Source organism: Sciurus carolinensis, chromosome 14 (genome assembly GCF_902686445.1).
Source record: "Sciurus carolinensis chromosome 14, mSciCar1.2, whole genome shotgun sequence".
Classification (NCBI taxonomy): Eukaryota; Metazoa; Chordata; class Mammalia; order Rodentia; family Sciuridae; genus Sciurus; species Sciurus carolinensis.
The window spans coordinates 60,334,431-60,353,452 of record NC_062226.1 but is presented as its reverse complement, the minus strand read 5'-3'; positions in this window follow the sequence as shown (position 1 = coordinate 60,353,452).

The following is a 19,022-nucleotide window of genomic DNA, read 5'->3' as shown; positions in this document are numbered from 1 at the left end:
ACTGTTTTCAGACTGGCCTCAAATGATGCTCCTGGCTCCTGGAGTAAGCCAGTTATATTTTAGAAAATAGGTAGTTTAAGTGACAACAGTTCCTCCTTTTATTAGCACCTTTGTGTAGTCAAATCTATTTTCTATAGTATATTCAGATGCCCTCCATGGGAAGATAATCCTAATCAAAGTATAAGAAAGTTTGGCAGATTCTCATTAGCCATTTTGGAGGGCACATGGAAATCCTTGGGCAAGGAAGTGAAACACTTTTTTTTTTTTTGAATTCTATATTGGGAAAAAAAGTAGGTACTTTAAAATTAGGTAACACTGCAGAAATTGAACATTTAAAGAAAAGTTAAACAGGAACACAGAATTTCTTTGGGGTGTTCCATCATATTGTGAATTAACACAGCCAGGATATGATCGGTTATTTAAACACTAGACTGTAAACCATCAACTTATTTCTCTTGCCCCTACTGACCATTCCCATGCAGCATATAACTAAATAGCATTAGGATGTATGTTCAAATTAAAATCAGCATACAAATGAACTTTTTTGCCCATCTCAAACTGTAATTCCCTCTTCTCATTCTCTGTTCTTCTAACCAGATCAAGAGTTTTGTAGTCTTACTTGGATTTGAGTTCCAGTTCACTAGTTCAAGTTCCATCAACACTTATATTTCCTCTAGCATTCCTTTCTATCACGATCTGGACTTTCATTTTTCTCCACTTGATAGCCAGCAAAGGGTTCTAAATTAAAACATTTTTCAAAGTCTGAGTAAATTCTAATCGAATTGTCAAACTTGGAAGTGATTTTCCCACCATCTTTACTTTTATCTGTTAATTTCATTTAACTGTTAATTTATCTGTTAATTTCATTAATATTTGAACAATGCTTGGTTGATGCAGTGATCTGAGGCCAAGACGTAAACACTTTTCTATAGATGAAGGAGGAAAATACTGACATATTTTCCCTCCTGCACACGGTGTTTTAATTCAGAAGTTCTGAGTGTAGAACTGATATTTGGCCTAACTTAAGTAACGTTTCTGAAGGAGAGAATAAGCTTTTTGTTGGTGACATTTCAGTTTCTGACAATCATCTTTAAGTCACTGTAAGATATATGCCAACTGAAATTCTCCACTAGGATTGTTAACTAAATCCATTTTCCTCTTAAGCTGGGGGCCTTGCACATATGCCCATGTATACACACACATATCAAGAGGCCAAGTCCCATCCCTAGAGGTGCTTATACTTTTACAGATACTTTACATGAAAACTAGGTCCATGATAAATTTATTTTTCAAGCTTCCCTTGTTACCTTAAATGTTTAACCATAAATTAACCATTTCCTGTTCTTTGGAGGGAACTGATGTTTCTTTTAGGAGAAAAGTTAGATATTTATTTATATACAGAACAGACACTAGAAAGAAAAAGTAAAACCTCTAAAAACTGGTATTTGAACAACAGTGGAAAAGGTCTGAAGAGGTTAAGCAGGAGAGCAGGAAATACAGATGCTGACTGCCAATCACAGGATGCCAAACATGCTTTCAGATACTTCTTGGTTTTTACACTCAGAGCTACTTGGTCTCTTAATTGGGAATTTGAAGTAGATCAGCTATGCCAAAATCAGACAATCACATATTTGCTATTTTACAAGTGAAGCAATCACTGACAATTTTAAAAATATTTTAGCAAGAAACAGTTACTGCCTCATGTGTAATGTCTGACCTCTCAGCCAGTCTGTACTACCAGCATTAAAATAACTTGATTTATCAGTCAGCCATACACTGTGAAATTTTCCCATTACTTGGTTTTTTTCATTTTCCAGGGCAAACTTTTCAATACCAGAGGGAAAGCAATTGATGTAGAACTATACCAAAGTGCATTTCCAATGTGATGCAGCAGAAAAAAATGTTCAATAAAATTGTGTTAGTAGTGCCTGAGAAGTCAAGCTGAGTACTCTGTTTTCAGTGGGTACAGTAGGTATTTGACATTTGTTCTTGTTTTTATTTTCAGTCCTGTAACCTCCATGCTTTATTCATTAGTGAATATTTGGAAAATACACATTATCTAGAATTATTTCATAACATTTACCTGGTGAGTTAGCTAAAGCATATTCAACAATCACAGAAGAGAATTTGTCAGATACTATGCCAACTATGCAGTAGGTGAGGTTTATTTTGGTTTTCTCAGTCTTCTCATCATCCACCACACATCAACTATGAATTATGTTCAGGGTACCAGATGGGACATTGTGGCAAATGGAATGAGGAATGAGACAGAGCTCAGTTTTTCCACCTTCACACCTTTATATTCCAGAATTCTGATGTTTTCATTTATGGTTCTCTTCCTATCCCTCAATGTAAGAAAACTGTAATATCAATTCTTTCAACTTTAGTGTGTATGTTAGTCTAGGAGTTGGATCGTCATAGATTTTACCTTTGCAGGAAATTTTCCTGAAAGTTACCACAGAGTTCTTTACTTATTTTCCTTATTTGAATTTTGTGGGAGTCTGCTAAAAACATGCTTTTGGGATCTAGAAGAAAGGAGACACTTGCAATGGGGCAAAGTTCAGCAAAACCATGGTCTCTGGTAACAGAAAATAACAAAATAAACCTAGAAATTCAGTGATAAAACTTAGATTTCCAGGTAGAGGGTTGAAGGTACTTTATGACTTTTTCTAGCTGCCTATAATAAAATCTGAGAAGAAAGAGATTAGCTAAAGAACTAAATATTCATGTGTTCAATAGAAATTAGAAAATTGCTGGGTTAGAAAAGGATCCGGAACAAATGGTTCATCCTGGAAAAGGTTCTCAAAGAAGGGAACAAAGTAAGTTTAATTTGTTAATGTACAGGGAACTTTTAAGATGGTACTACATAGAGGCCTTCACATAGACAAAAGGCACTTTGAGGATTTTAAGGGAAAGCATTGCAGACTTCCACCTTTATACAATAGGACTTCTGGGCATGCTGAGAGTTTTTTCCCAGTAGTGTCTTGGGGGTCCTATGGGTGGATGTATTACTTACATAGCAAAAAGAGACTTTGCAGATTTGATTAAAGCAATGATTTTTAGATGGGCAGAAGATCCTGAGTTATTTGAATGAACCCAATGTAGTTCCAAGAAAAAGAGGGGCAGGAGAATCCAAGTCAGAGTAGGAGATGTGGCACTGGAAAAGGGGGGATGAAGGGCCACAAGCTAAATCATGTGGGCAGCCTCTAGTAAAGCAGAGTCTCCAGAAGGAATGTGGACCTGCTAACCCATTTCATACCTCTGACCTCCAGAAGTATAAGGCAATGCCTATTTTTTTAAGCTACTAGATTTGTAGTGTTTTCTTATGGCCACAGTAAGAAACTAGTGCAGGACCCAAGTAAGAAGGGCCTTTTAAAAAGGACTTGTGAGTGTAGGTTGTAATTTTTTTTTCCTGTTATAGCAGATTGCAAATTGATATCTCATGAAACCCCAGGGTTTAAAAGGATGATTTTAAGTGAAAATAACAGACAATGTAAAATTGGACAAAATAAATTGAAAATAGACAAAATAAAAAATAGACAAAAATAGACTAAATAAAATTGAAAAATTTTGGACTTCTGAAATACTACAGAAAGAAACAATGAGAAATTTTCTCATCTTATATACACTAGCCACTTCTTATGGAAAAACAAAAATGTCAAGAGATAGAGCTGAGATACATGAGAGGACAACTCCAGAGAGCAGCACTTATATTACTTAAGGAATTTATACCATAACCCTTGCTGGATATGTGACTGCTGTTGGTGTCTTGTTTTATTTTTTTAGTGCTAGGGATTAAACCCAGGGCCTCATACGTGCAAGGCAGTTCAGGTCTCCTGTTTTGTCTATTTCAATTGAAATGTCTGTGTTGATTATCCCTTTAATTCACAGGTGTTCACATGAACAAGAGAAATATTTAGGATCTGTATCACAGTAACTACATGCAAAGAGTGTTATCCTTATGTAGACAAGATATAAATAAAATCACTTAGAACTTGATCCTCAAACTTTTGCCATTAAAAAAAAAAATGAATTGAAGAAGTGGAGTCCTGGAGAAAATAGTGTATTTTGCCCAGGGGAGGAGTATGAATTGTGTTTAGAGGGTAGACTGTGGCATAGTATATTTTTCAAAATGTCTTCAACAATGTTTTTCATCAAAATTATACAATGTCACCTTGACAGTTCTCCCATTAAAAGCAGATGGCCTATATTCTGAGAGAAGAAAAATTCTGAGATGTTCTAAATGGAATTACAAGGACTACAGAGCAAAGAAGAGAGAAGTTAATCAGTTAACTGATACAGTAAAACCAGCAAGAGACTGTTGTACACTCCTGATACACATGGAAACCTTGACTTAAATCCCATCATGGCTGGTCACCAGGGTCACTGTCCTATCCCCTATTTGTTCATAAACTTCCCAGACTGGTAACTCCGATCAATCCCAAAGCAGCAATTACTTCTCTTTTGGACTGTCCTCAATCTCCAAGTGTCTACTTCTTTTTTATCCCATCTCTAATTCATAGCCAATGTAACTTATGATTTTCTTCCCCAAATTTTTTTTATAAAAATATTCTTAGTAGCAGTAGATCAAGAGGCATTTTTCCAATTACCATCTTGCCTTATCAACGATAATTGCACAAACAAATCCCAGGGTCTTGTCTTATTTTGGGTTGGCATTTGTCATGGCACAAGAAACACTTATGTCAGAAGACTCCATCTCAAGAGTTTTGGTTATTCAAAGGTTTCCCTGCCCTTTGAATCTGGACAGGATTGGAACCCTTTTATATCACTAGAATGAGGAGGAAATGACATGGTGGGACTTTTGTGGCTCATTTAGAAAAGGCAATCTGTATCTTGTTTGCTGGAACATTAGCTAGTACCCTGAGCTATGAGATAAATTGCCCAGCAACCCAAGACCACCATGCTTTAAGGAAGCCCAATTATTCATGTTGAGTAATATCATGGAAAACCCTTTAGATTACATGAAGCAAGAGAGCCTGCTAGCAACTAGCTAAGAATTTAGGCATACAGAGAAAACATTGTATCAACAGAGAAATACCCATGAACTGTTGGAATGCAGAACAAAAAACCCAACCCATTTCTTTGTGCCTGCATCCTTGCTCAAAGCTTGCCTATTGGCTAATGAAGAAGCAACAAATCTACAAGATAAACCGCAAGGCAACTTAGAGATTTTGGTGATGGGGTAGGGAAGGGGTAGAGAAGCTGACCCAAGGCTACAATTTCCTTGAGCCAGAAACAAACATTAGATCACCTACTTCATTACTTCTAATGTATTAGAAAAATCCTAATTTTTTTAAACAAAATTTTGTGACACCAGCAGCCAAAAGCATGCTAATAAATACAGAAGTCCTGGGGCATTATATTAAATTAAATTAATGTAGCACAGAAAGACAAATACCACACAATCTCATTAATATGGAAATTAAAAACTTGGATCTCATAGATGTAGAAAAAAGAATCTAGGTACCAGGAGTTGGAGTAGCTGTGGGCACTAGGGAGGATACAAAATTTCAGTTGACTAAGATCAAAAGATCAGTCATATAACATGATGACAATAGTTAACAATATATTGTATTTTTGAAAAACACTAATAAAGTGGCTGTAAAGTGTTCTCATTATCAAAAACTGAGGTATAACATGTGTTGATTACCCATATTAAGTCATTCCGCAACATATGTATACTTTGAAACATGTACACAATACATACAATTTTAACTGTCAATTAAAAATATTTAAAAATGAGAAGGAAGGAAGGAAAAAACCCATCCTGAAGAATTGAGATTTATTAAAGAAGCAGTTATACAGGTTTGGATGATGACCATTATGAGCCCACAGAACTACAAATGTCATTTAATACATTTCTTGTTTGTTCTATCATTAAGGGTATTAACTACTCCTGTATATGTTATTCCTGAATCCTTTAGAGACCCCTTTACTCCTTACTAGCCAATCACCATTATTATGATTTTCTGCTATAGCTAATAATTGGTATAAATTTTTTCCTGTTCAAATTACTGTGTGGTTTCCGTCTCCTGATTGGGCCCTCCCATGGGTAATATGCCAAGACTTATTCTGCAGTATCATCAAAAGGAAGTGGAAGAACAAGTCCTAGCACAGGACATATTGAATGATTCCAAGAACAATACTGAAGGACTGGCCTACAGAGGAGCTACTATGTGGGAAGTTATTGCAATTTCCACAAAACTTCTGCTTGGATTTCAACCATGGCAATGGAAGCAAATGATGACTTTAAAACACACTGTCTTCAGTGCAGCCCCAAATGCAATTACTCCTTATTCCTGTTTAGTCTCTTTCCATGTCATTCCAAATTTAAATCTTCCAAGAGAGTATGAGTAGTTGAATCTAAATTATACTTCACCCATAGCAACTGAATCTGATTTTATGACTTGATGACTTCATATTACATAAATTTCCGGAAAGTAGGAAGTAGGATGGCTTTATGGTTTAGAGGCAACATGTTCCCCCCAAATCATGTGTGAAAAAATGAAAGAAAATTCAGAGGTGAAATGATTTATGAGAATCTTAACCTAATTTGTTCATTAATCCAATGATAGAGATTAAGTAGGTGTTAACCATAGGCAGTAGGATGTGGCTGAAGGAGGTGGGTCATGGAGGGTGTGGCTTTAGGTTTTTATTTTGTCCTTCCTGAGCACCATCTCTGATTCCTGACTGTCATGTTCTGAGCTGCTTTCTTTCTTCACACCCTTGTGCCCTGGTGTTCTACCTCACCTCAGGCAAGGAGCAACGGAATCAGCCCTCTATGGACGGAGACCTCTGAAAACTTGAGTACCAAATAAACTTTTACTCTTCTAAAAATTGTTCTTATCATCTTTTGGTCATAGCAGAAAAAAAAAAAAAAAAAAGCCGACTAAAATTTTTGAAAAGGCAACATGAGAATGCCCGCTGATTTTTTTTTTTCTTCTTTTTTTTGCCCTTTCTGTAAATCTTCTATAGAAGCCAGTGACTTGGCTTATATCTTGTTGAGAATGGGTCATAGGGCAATGTCTTGGACAACTTTTGAAAGATGGCTAGAAAAAGTATGGAAAGGAGAAGCCAGTCAATCAACCTGCCTGCTTGTGAACATACTTTTTTTTTTTAAAACACCAATTGAACTCTGAACTTTGCGAGAGGATTTCAATAAGATGAACTTTATATGAAATGGGCTAAAAACTCTAGTATTTTAGACTCTTGGAACTTAATTAAGGAATAACCAAGAGACACACTGAGATTGGAAAGTTATAAGGGGAAACAGGAGAACAAATTTTTTTTAGCATAGGCACCTACTTCTTTGAGGACTGAGCAATTTTTTTATTTATCATCTAGAGAAAGTCATTAACAGTTATTTCAATGTTCATATAAATATTATGTATATTCTGTAATATTTGTGCTCTGAAACATACCTATGAGTCTCTTTCTTTAACAAGTCTTTCAGAGTTACTATATTTTTGAAGGTAAATTCAAGTTACTCTGATCAACTAGATTTAGATTATCATTAAGGGAAGTAAGATTTTTTTCTATACTGAGGGGTCAAAACAGTGTACTCAGTTGTACTGGCAAGTACTCTATCACTGACCTACATTCTCAGTCCAGAAGATTTTCTTTTTGCAGAAAACAGATAATTGGTCACATATGCAATATTTTACAAGTCAAGAAAAATTTAGAAAACTCAATATTATGTCTGATCTTTGTATACATAGGCATATAAAACAAATACAAATTATGAGATTAGAAGAGTTTGGAGTTTGTATGGCATAATAACATTTCTGTGTTTTTTAATGTAATTCCAACTCTTTTTCACTAAACAGAATTCAAAGAGCCTATAAATTTAGTTTAAAAAACAAAAGATTTAATTCATAGTTTAATTATTCATTACTAATTCCATAGCTGAGCATACAAAAGAGAAATGACCATTTTTCCCCTCCATTTTATCAGATGAAATAAGTTGAGAGGAAACATTGTAATTTACTTTTAATTCCACTTACACATTCATGTCATGTGCATTTATTGAGTACCTACTGTGTTCCAGGTTGAGTAAATAAACTACTAAGTACAATTTTATCTCAGATACTAATAAGGTCTGTGAAGAACAATGTATCAGTAAAAGGGATATGTAGTAAGGGAGAGGATGAGGGAGAGAGGAATGGGTATTTAAATAGAATATAGAAGACCTCAAAGTGATAGCCTTTGAACAGAGACAAAGCAGGTGAGGGATAGTTCATGTTGGCATCCACAGCACAGCAATTAATCCATGCCCAGTGGAGAGAAAGTGTTGATGGACAGCAAATTCAGAAACTCTGACAGGGTGTGGGCCCTTGTTCTGTTCAAGGATCAGAAAGTAGGTCTGAAGAATAATGAGCCAAAGGAGAAATAGAGAAGAATTCAAAGATCTATCATGGAAACCAAACCATTCAAAATATTGTGGGCACTAGTAATGCTGTTGGCTTTTACTAGGGGAGATGGAAAGGTGTTAAAGTATTTTGAAAAGAGTTGTGACATGATCTTATTATATGTGTCTAAGGATTCCACCATTTGCTATTCAAACACAGCCTTTGGTGAAAGTGGGGATAAGTACGACCAAGGGAGGAGGTATATTAGTTAGGATCCTGTTATAATAACCAGGTGAAAAATAATGGTGATTTGTCCATGGAAATAGTAATGCAGAGATTGAGTAATATAATGAGGAATGTAATTTGAAGGTAATATTTATAGGATTTAATGAGATTAGTTTTAGTATCTGAGAGAGAAAAGTGTCAAGGATGACTCAAAGAATATACTTATTACTGTTCATGTTTCAATGATTTGTAGAAGGATCAATGTTAGATATGGGCATTAGATTATTGGTTTGGTTTTGGGTATGATTAACTTAAAATGTTCATCAGACACCTTAAGCAAATATGTGGAGCAGATAGTCGGAAGAAAGTGAATTTCAGGAGAATGGTTCCGATTAGGTACAGATTTGGAAAATAGCATATAAACTACATTTAGAGCTATGAAACTGGATGACTCACTATAGTGTTTATAATGTCTATTATGCATCAGTCATTCTATTAGGTCCTTTCTCATTTAAACCTCACAGCAATTTTGTCCACACACACAAAACAAAACAGGTTACAATGTGCTAAGTTTCCACACAGATAATAAGTAGAAGATGGAATATTCAATCCAATGAAGTGTAGACAGATAGTATTCTTTGCTATGAACATAATGAATGTCATCTCCATCCTGGCTGTTGAAAGGTCATGAACATTTATGTCTAAAAGTCACCAATCGACCACAACCAATTGCCCTACCTCCTGCTATCCTGTCCTACCAATTTTTCCTCCAATTTTGGGAAATGTAAGCATCCTATCTCTGTTATCCTCCAAAAACTGCTATCTTTGCTTTAAGATAATTAAAATATTTAACTTACTAGTTCACTAGGTTATGTTATCAGTAATCTAGATACAAATCTTGATGCATAGGCAGCATTTTTGGAAATTTATCATAGTGAATAGCAATTTAAAACAGACCTAAGTTCAATGCATTGCACAATGTCAGTGCTTTGCTGCAACTGGAACCATATTGTTAAGGATTGATGGCAAAGTGTTTTTTATTTATCATCTGTGCCTATTGTTTATATAAACATAAATGTAGATGTATATTCTTAATAAATGCAGTTATGAAATCAATTGCTTCTTTGCAATTTCATCACTGCTATGTCTGTAAGCTTTCATGATTCTCAATTCTTGATACAAGCAATACAAATATCTTGGTAATAATAAGTCATGAAAAATTGATCATTTTAGAAATTTAATTTTCTAGGAATAAATGGCACATTATTTAAAGATTGGTTGAAAATAAATTTAGTTATAAACATGATTTCAAATATAAACTTGTTTTTAAAAGATTACTTCTAATCATTTTCCTTTTATTTTACTGAAGAAAAGGAATACATACATCATTGTAAATAACTCTGCCCAAACTAGGGTAGATTAGCTCCTGTTAGTATTATGTCTTGCCATTATAATGCATTCTTAGTCACAGTTCTCAAGTTGTCAACCTAAAAAGCAGCTGGAGACAGACAAAATTATAAAACAATTAAGACTTGCATATTACAATTAAAAATTTAAAATATATTTTGCCTTGTCTAATCATTCTTATGATTAAGACTTTTGTCTAATCCTTATCTTATGATTAAAGAATCATAATCTAAGTTCTAATTTTCTATATTTAAATATTTTGCTGTTATAATAGGCTTTTCTAGAAACAAGTATTTTCTTAAAAGTATTTCACTAAATAGTGTACATTTAGAAAACAAACCATGAAATATCATATGAAGCATGGTTTCCAGCTGCAGTTACCTATCCAATATCCTTAGAAATCCCTGATTTTGTTTAAGATGCCAGTGTACAATCTATTCCTAGTCCCATACTTCCTTGCAGCAAATAAAGCCATGTGACATCATTATGGTCAATGAGGTATAAGCAGAAATTGGTGAGTGGGGTTTCCTCTGGAGTTTATTAAAGGTAAAAAAAAAAAAAAATGTAATGTATGCTTTTGTACCTTCTACTCTTTGTTCATTCCTTTCTTCCTTTGGAGAAAGAAGATACAAGTTGGAGGACAGGCAGCCATGTAATCACAAGGCAAGGATCATGATGACCAGAGTGCTAATGATGCAGAAAGAGCACTACCCCTGAAGACATGAAACTGCCATGTTAGCCCAGATCTATGTATTTCCAGAGTTGTTTTTAAATGGGAAAGATATGACCTTTCACATAGAATCACTATTCTATTGGTTTAAGTTCATCACTGATAGCTATATACCGTTCACACAAGGAAAAAGTCTGCAGTTCTGAAAGAGATTTGCAAAGATATTTCAAGTCATTTTGTCATGATTACTTATATCCCCTAGATTAACATTCCTTGAGGACACATATTGTTTACCTAGCTTCAGTGCATAGTTGCTCTTCAATAATTGGAGGGTAAAGTGATAAATGAATACATAAATTAATGAATAATTTCCAAGGGCTTTAGAAAAATATTTCAATGACAGGGAAACTATGTTGAAATGCTTCCAATATATAGAATTATTTCTGCTCTTGTGAAATGTCAAATTTAAAAAAATCTCAACCTAGAAAATATTAAAATGTATATAAAAACCAGGCAGTGATTAGTAGAAACTGAATCTGTATTTACTAACCAAGCTTTTGTTGTTGCTTTTGACATGAGAAAATTGAATGTGCTTCAAAGTCATTGGAAAGCGTTCAATTAAGAGAAAGGGGAAATTAAAATATTATTGGGAAGCCAGACTCTTACCTGTAGTCTCAGCTACTTTTGAGTCTAAGGCAGAAGAATCACAAGTTTGAGAACCATCTGGGCAATACAGTGACAGTGCATGTGTGCATACACACATCATTAGCACTTTTCCCAATGACTTTTATGCATTATCAATTATTTCATGTTAAAAACAACAGAAGAAGTCTCTACCTAACAGACCTACTCCTCTAGTTACTGCTGTGGCTTTCTTTAGCCTATTCCTCTATTTTCTGTGTGTGTTGTGTGTTGCTAGGGATTGAACCTAATCCCTAATAATTAATCTCATAATCTAATCAATTAACCTCTTTAACATTTTTGAATTGTTTCACACATAAGCTTTTGGGGGATACCTCATATGTAAACCTTAACACTAATATATAACCTGTCCTCTGAACTCAAGCCGTAGCCTCCTGGCTGGTCTCTCCCACTTTTTATAGTCCCCCTCAAATTTGTTCTCTGCTGACCCAGAGATTTTTATGGAGAGCAATTAAGATGATAACTCTTCATATTTGAAATTGTTCATATTTCCTTACCCATATGTGCTTTGAGACAAATATTCTTCAAAGGCTCCTCTATGCCCAGTGTGATCTGTTACCTCTCTCCAGCTAAAACATCTCCAGGACTGCCGTCAGCTTTTTGTGCTTCGAACTATTTTTGCTTTCCATTCCTTATACCTTTGTTGCCTCCTCTCAATTTTCCTTTTCCTGCTATACTTTCCCTTTTCCCATGTTTGCCTAACCAACTTCCACTCATCCTTTACATTTCGGCTGGCCATTTTTCTTTTCTTCCATGAGATCCTTCATTGGTTCACTCAGTCCCTTACAACTCTCCATCTCCATCTCACTTCATACCTTTCTATGAGCAGTGAGCAGTCTTAGCAGTTACCATTACATTCGTGTTTTTCAAATGAGTTAAATATCATTTTTGGAGGTTCCGTTTTTGCTGTTTTGTACCCCCAGTGCCATCAGAACACCTTTGATATGCAGAGTAATAAATATTTGTCAAATAAATTCATTTCTATACTTTATACCAACATTTGGTTTTTTGTTTGCTGTTTTAGTGATGTTAATGTGGTTTTACTTCAAGTACCAAAAAAAAAGAAAAAAATTATATATATATATATATAGATAGATAGATAGATAGATATATAAAACAAAGTATTTAAAGATACTTCAATTTTACTCTTGATCTCTAATCTCCCTTTTTTTGTTCTTTAAAATGCTGTTACAGAAAGGCAAAGTTGAGTTTCTGGTCATACAATTGGTTAACGCAATATATATACATTTCTAAATTGCATATAGATTAAGAACATGGCGTAGGAAACATTTTGAATCTTTGATTGACTATGAACAAATATGGGGATAAGAATGAAAGTTGTCCTCTCTTTTATAAGTACTTGTTCCAATCCTAAAAGATTTATTTGTGCCAAAGCTCAAGAAGAGAAATGGATACCAATAGACACATGGGATTCCAGATGTTACTAGTAGAGGGAAAGAGGAAGAAGAAAAACTTCCTAAGTGGCAAGAGTGGGAAGGAGGAAGAATTTACCAGGGACTCTTAGAATGTGAGGGATGAGATGGAAGCAAGGGCACATACCCTAAGACTATGTATTTGAACAGTTCAACTGAATGATATTTTTCAGTTTTGCAAGTTATAAAATGGAGTACCAGATAAATGGCAGTTTATTACTCAATGCATGCAGTTCCTTAAACTCTGATTTATACACTTGCTATTTTTTTATGGTTATGAAAAATAACTTAAAAATGGAGTCTATCACAATGGTGAGGAATAAGGTCATTTTTCACTTATAATGGAAAGACTGTCTTTCTTGAGGCACATAGGTATGAGTTGAAACTTTCTCATAACGTGAATGATGGGTAGCGAACGGGTCCATTTGTCACAGTTCATCTGAGGCAAAGGAGAAGACTACAAAGCTTAGAGTCCATTCATTTGTTTACAAAGGCAGATTAATTTCCATATTTTGTCTTTGCAAACTTATTTAAGAAATGGAAGCAGAAGTCTTCCCAAAATGTAGACACCATATGCAAATGTAAAAATGTGAAAGGTTTCAAAGATGCATGCACACACACACAGTTAAAAAAAAAAAAAAACTATTTTGCTGAAGAAAATCAGAGACTTCGGGGGAGTTCTAAGACAAGGAAAGAGTGGCGTTATAGGGGAAAATTAAGACTCAGATAAAATATGAAACCTTCTGAAATTATATTTTTCAGCTTAAAGTCATTTGGGCAAAGAAGTCTTCATTTGTGCAAGGTTTGAAAAAACCAGGTCTCCTATTTATTCTACTTTTTTGAAATTTATTAGTATAACTGCTGGGAAACAGTCTAGTTCATTTAGCTTGCTAAACACTTTCTCCAAAATGAAAGGGGATACCTAAAATGATTGGCAACAGAACAACATAAAGATCAGAACATTTATATTTCTTTCACAAAAGAATATCCACCAAAGAATTAGATCTAAGGAATTCATTTGGAAGAGGATCAGCCTAAGGAGCTAACTGACTTATGGATTATAAAAGACTATTTTAAATGACACATCAGAAAATGTAGTTGCTTTGGGCATCAATTGAAATATTAGCAATTATCATAATTGAGTACATTTTCAAATATAAATATAATGCAAATCTGACATCAGTTGCCATTTATTTGGATTATAATGGGAAACACTTTTAATAACACATTAGAAAAATCATTAACTGGAGATCCATTTACTAAGTGACAATAATAAAAATTGATGCAGGAACGTGAGCAGATTTGTATTTGCATTCTCAAAGCTTTCTGTAGTTTCTCATAAATAATCTCTAGACTTGCAATGTTTCTCAATGGAGGCATTAATGATATTTTTGGGCAAATAATTTTTCCCTTTGGGGACTGGCCATATATTGTAAGACTTTTGACATTCTTCCTTCCTGAGCTATAATTACTTTCCAGTTATTAAATCAGCATTAACATTTCTTAAACGCACACATACACACTCCTACCCTGCACTTTCATACTCCAGCTGAGGGCTGGTGATAGTAATGCCTACTTCCTTCAGAACTGTTGCTTAAACCTAGTGGGACAAGTTTGAGGTCCAAGCAACAGTTCACAATAGTCTCCAAGTTACTGAATTGCTATAACAAAGTTAAAATATTTGAACAACAATTAAGGACTCAGTATTTTTAACCTATGAACTTCCAACAAAAATTGAGCAAATAAAAATAAGAGATTTGTTAGTTTTTTCTTTTGGTGCTGGGATTTTGTTTAGGTCTTCATGCATGTTATGATATGGATGTGAGGTATCCCCCAAAAGCTCACATGTGAGACAATGCAAGAAGGTTCAAAGAAAAAATGATTGAGTTGTGAGAGCCTTAATCCAATCAGTGAATTAATTCCCTGATATGGATTAACTGAGTGGTAACTGAACGCTGGCAGAATGTCCCTAGAGGAGGTGGGACATTATGGGTGAACTTTGGGGTATATATTTGTATCTGGTAAGTAGAGTTGCTCTCTCTGTAAGCTGATCATCACATGAGCTACTTTCCCTTGCCACACTCTTCCACCACGATGTTCTGCCTCACCTTGAACCCCAAGGAATGGAGTCAGCCACTTATGAACTGACACCTCTGAAACCATGAGACTCCAAATCAACCTTTCCTCCTCTACAGTTGTTCTGGTTGGGTCTTTCATTCATAGCAGCAAAAACTGACTAAAAACAATACAAAACAATGAATATGTGTCCTACCACACTAAGTTATATTCCTAATCGTTAGTAATTTTTTATAATAAAACAAATATTTGATTTGTTTGATTTGAAAAGTTTGTTCAGTGAACTTTTAGAAAAAAAATCTTAAAGTTACATTAATATATTTTTTCAATGAGAATGTATCTGTACCTTATTTCAAAATATTCTGATCATGTTGAGTATACACTATAGCAGAAATAAGTATAATTATAGGTGCAGATTAACATATTTATAGGTGTTTACCTAAAAAAAGATGAGATAATTATATACTACATAATATTTTTTAAAATAGCATTTTAAAATAATCAAATCCTTATTGAATATCCTGTTTTAAATCTGATGTTTTGTAATGTAGATGATATACACATAACTATTATTCTGACTTTTAACTCTCTAAATCAAGCACTGACAAACTTCTCTACAAGAGCCTAAAAATACGTATTCAGTGCTTTGCAGATCAAGTGGTCTTTTGTGACTATTCAACTAATGACTTACTGTAAAAGCAGTCAGAGCAAACAGGTAAATAACCACGACTGTATTTTAGTAAAACCTAACTTACGGAACAGAGGTTTGGTGCACAGACCACAGTTTGTAAAACTCTAATCTAAATCATGAAAGAACATCTTCAATGATGAAGATAAACCATCAAAGGAATGCATCTTTTTTATTACTTTGAACTTTATAAAATATGTAAAACTTCTACAGCCTTAAATGTGTTTTTAAAATTAACTCAGACAAATATTAACATTTCAAGAAATGAAAAATAATCACTTCATTTGGGTCTGGAGGTATGAGTTCTTTGATTATGTTGTAGCCTAGTTAATGAAACTGGCATATTTTAATTAGCTGATTAGGTACACATTGGTAATGTTTAGTACCATTTAAATGTCAATAAAAGGAAAACTAATACACCTTCATTCCCACCAAAATTTTTTTCAAATAAAACTTCTATTAACGAGAAGTTTGACTTTTTGTTATTGACTTCTGTTTGACAAGATACCACTCCAGGCTGGGAAGATAGCTCAGTTGGTAAAGTGCTTGCCTTGAAAGCATAAGGCCCTGGGTTCGATTCCCAGCATGACCAAAAAAAAAAAAAAAAAAAAAAAAAAAAAAAAAAGATACCACTCCTAGGATAAATCATGTGATTTCACATGAAGCTCTGGATGAACCTGTAGACTTAAATCTCATTTCATTATAATGGATCCTTAGATACAAGAAGTCAGATCAAGGTTCCTATGTGTGGTTATTGCACTGTACAATATTGGTAGTTATATGGTGCTACATACTCTATATAAACCACAGGACTTGATTGAGATGTTTGGCACATAAGTGCATATGTTCTTAAAACTAGATTAGGAATCCATGTACTATACTGTATTCAACTACACAAATTTCCTCAATGTTTTATCTTCCAATACCCTTTGTTAAAAATCTATTTGGTTTTTAAAAAGACATATTAGTGTTCATCCTAAACCCACTGGATTAAAATCTCTTGATGGTCATCATAAGTTTACATATTTCCTGTATTTCCAGAATTTTCTAATATATAGATATGTATATATATATACATCTCAATGACATTTCAGTGAAAAAGAATTTGTGTATCACCATTTTGGGGAAATTTACAATATTGTTAAAGTATTACTATATCCATTATCATAAAATAATTTTCAAAGCCCTATAATATTCTTTAAAAATATTGAACTTTCAGCAGTTAATCTTCCTGAAGTAGTAGTTAACATCTATAGACTAATTCATGAAAGAAATTTTATTTATGCTTGAGGTCAAATCTTACAAATATGTATCTTCAAGATAATCTTAGCATTGTGTTTTTTTTTTTTTTCCAAAAAGATGCTACATTAAATAGGACATTGATTTCTAATAAATGAAATAGTTGAGAAATGATAGTTAAGTTGGGCATGGAAAGTCATTATAGTGAACACCAGGCCTGGCAACTGCTTGATGTTAAAACACATTCATTTTATTTACTAATCCTAGTATTTTTATAATGCCTGTTTTCTACATTATGCAATACAGTTTGACTTTATGCTAGTTCGGCACAATATACATCTTGGTAATGGAGCACAGACAGTGTCTACTAAACAAAGATGACAGCAATTTTTGTCCAAATAGTAATGGTCTTACCATGGCAATGAAAGTAAAAACTTAAGTAGCCAAGTTCATCATCATGTAAAATGCTTTTAAAAAGTAAAACTGTTAAACAAGAAAAAATTAAAAACAGATTTAAATTGCAAGGAACCATAAAATAAGGTGTATGCATTCATTCATATGCATGCAATCTTTGTGCAGTGTAAGATATGTAATCATTGGAAGAATGATTTAATTCAGCAAATTAGTTACTTCTTCCTCATTTGATGACTTATTTTATGTCACAAAAGGTTAAATATGTATATATGTCTTTAGCTCAAATACATACATACATATGTAAAAACCTTGATCTTTACTGGAAATTTAAATGGTTTTACTCAGGCAAAACTCCCTTCAAGTTTTATGTGACAAATTGAGGTCAAGATAGATTTTCCTTAAGGAAGAAAACCAGCACGAGACTCTGTTCTACTTATGGGAAGAAGCATAGGATTTGGGCAGAATTAGAGTGAGCTATGGTTTATTTTCACTGGCAATCAAAGTTAAATTTTGGGTTTCACCAAGAGCTAAAGGATTTAGAAAATATTGATTGCCCTGTGTATTGGGGGGAAGGGAAACTCACATCACCTAAATATCTAAATGTGTCTCATATTCAGCTCAGTGTGTCAGTTAAGAAAATGGGTCTAGCTGGACATGGTAGAGCACGCCTGTTATCACAGTGGCTCTGGAGGCTGAGGCAGGAGGATCATGAGTTCAAATCCAACCTCAGCAAAAGCAAAATGCTAAGCAACTCAGTGAGACCCTGTCCTTACAAAATAGGGCTGCAGATGTGGTTCAGTGATCAAGTGCCCCCGAAGTCAATCCCCTTAACCCTCCCTGCACCCCAAAAAAGAGAGAGAGAGAAAGAGAGAAAGAAAATAGGTCTAGCTCATCTTTCCATTTCAAGTATGCTTCAATTCTTTCTCTACATATCCATCTACCAACATCTGATTTCAGCATTACCTCATTCTTTTTAATATATTATCAGTAATACTTCATGAGACAATCAGTAAACAAGCAGAGAAGTGACAAAAGTTGAACAGGATCTTTCTAAATGTGTGAGTTTATTTCAGTTCTAAATGTAAAATTAAAGATACAAGTACCATGGTTGCCTTAAGACCACATTTCTAAACTGTTGTTCAATTAACCTACTTGACTGGAAATGCATGATTATTGATTCAAAACTAAAGCACTGGAGTTGGGGATGTGGCTCAGTGGTAGAGCACATGCATAGTATACTATACTATAGGCCCTGGGTTTGATCCCTGACACTGCAAAAAACACAAAACCCCAGAAAAAAGACTGAAGCACTGAAAGTAAGGACAGGAAATTAGTTTCCTCTAATTTGACCACACCTTGTTCTCCAAATGATCTAAGTAGTTTATAAAGATACAAACTCAAGATAACTGTAAGTTAAGAATAGATGAGAAGGATGAACACATACAATCACACACTTCCACAATCTTAGGGTTATAAAAGTGAATCAAGAACAAGGCTAATGCAAAATACATATCATATGAAAATAGGAAAACTTAGGAGAAAGGAACTAGTTGGTAACAGTTGAAGGAGCCAATTGATACTTTCCAGATCTGTAAGCTAAATTGTAGGAAAGTAGATTACAGAGTTTATGAGGTATGTTCTTGGGGATAAAGGATTTAATGAAATTACTGATCACACAATCCTAATGGCTTTAGCTAAAAAGGGGACAAAACATTCTTAAAAAGGGAATTAGTGAGGGAGTGGAAGTCTCAATTTGTGGTAGGGGTCCAGGCCTCATCAAATTCATCAAGTTAATCATG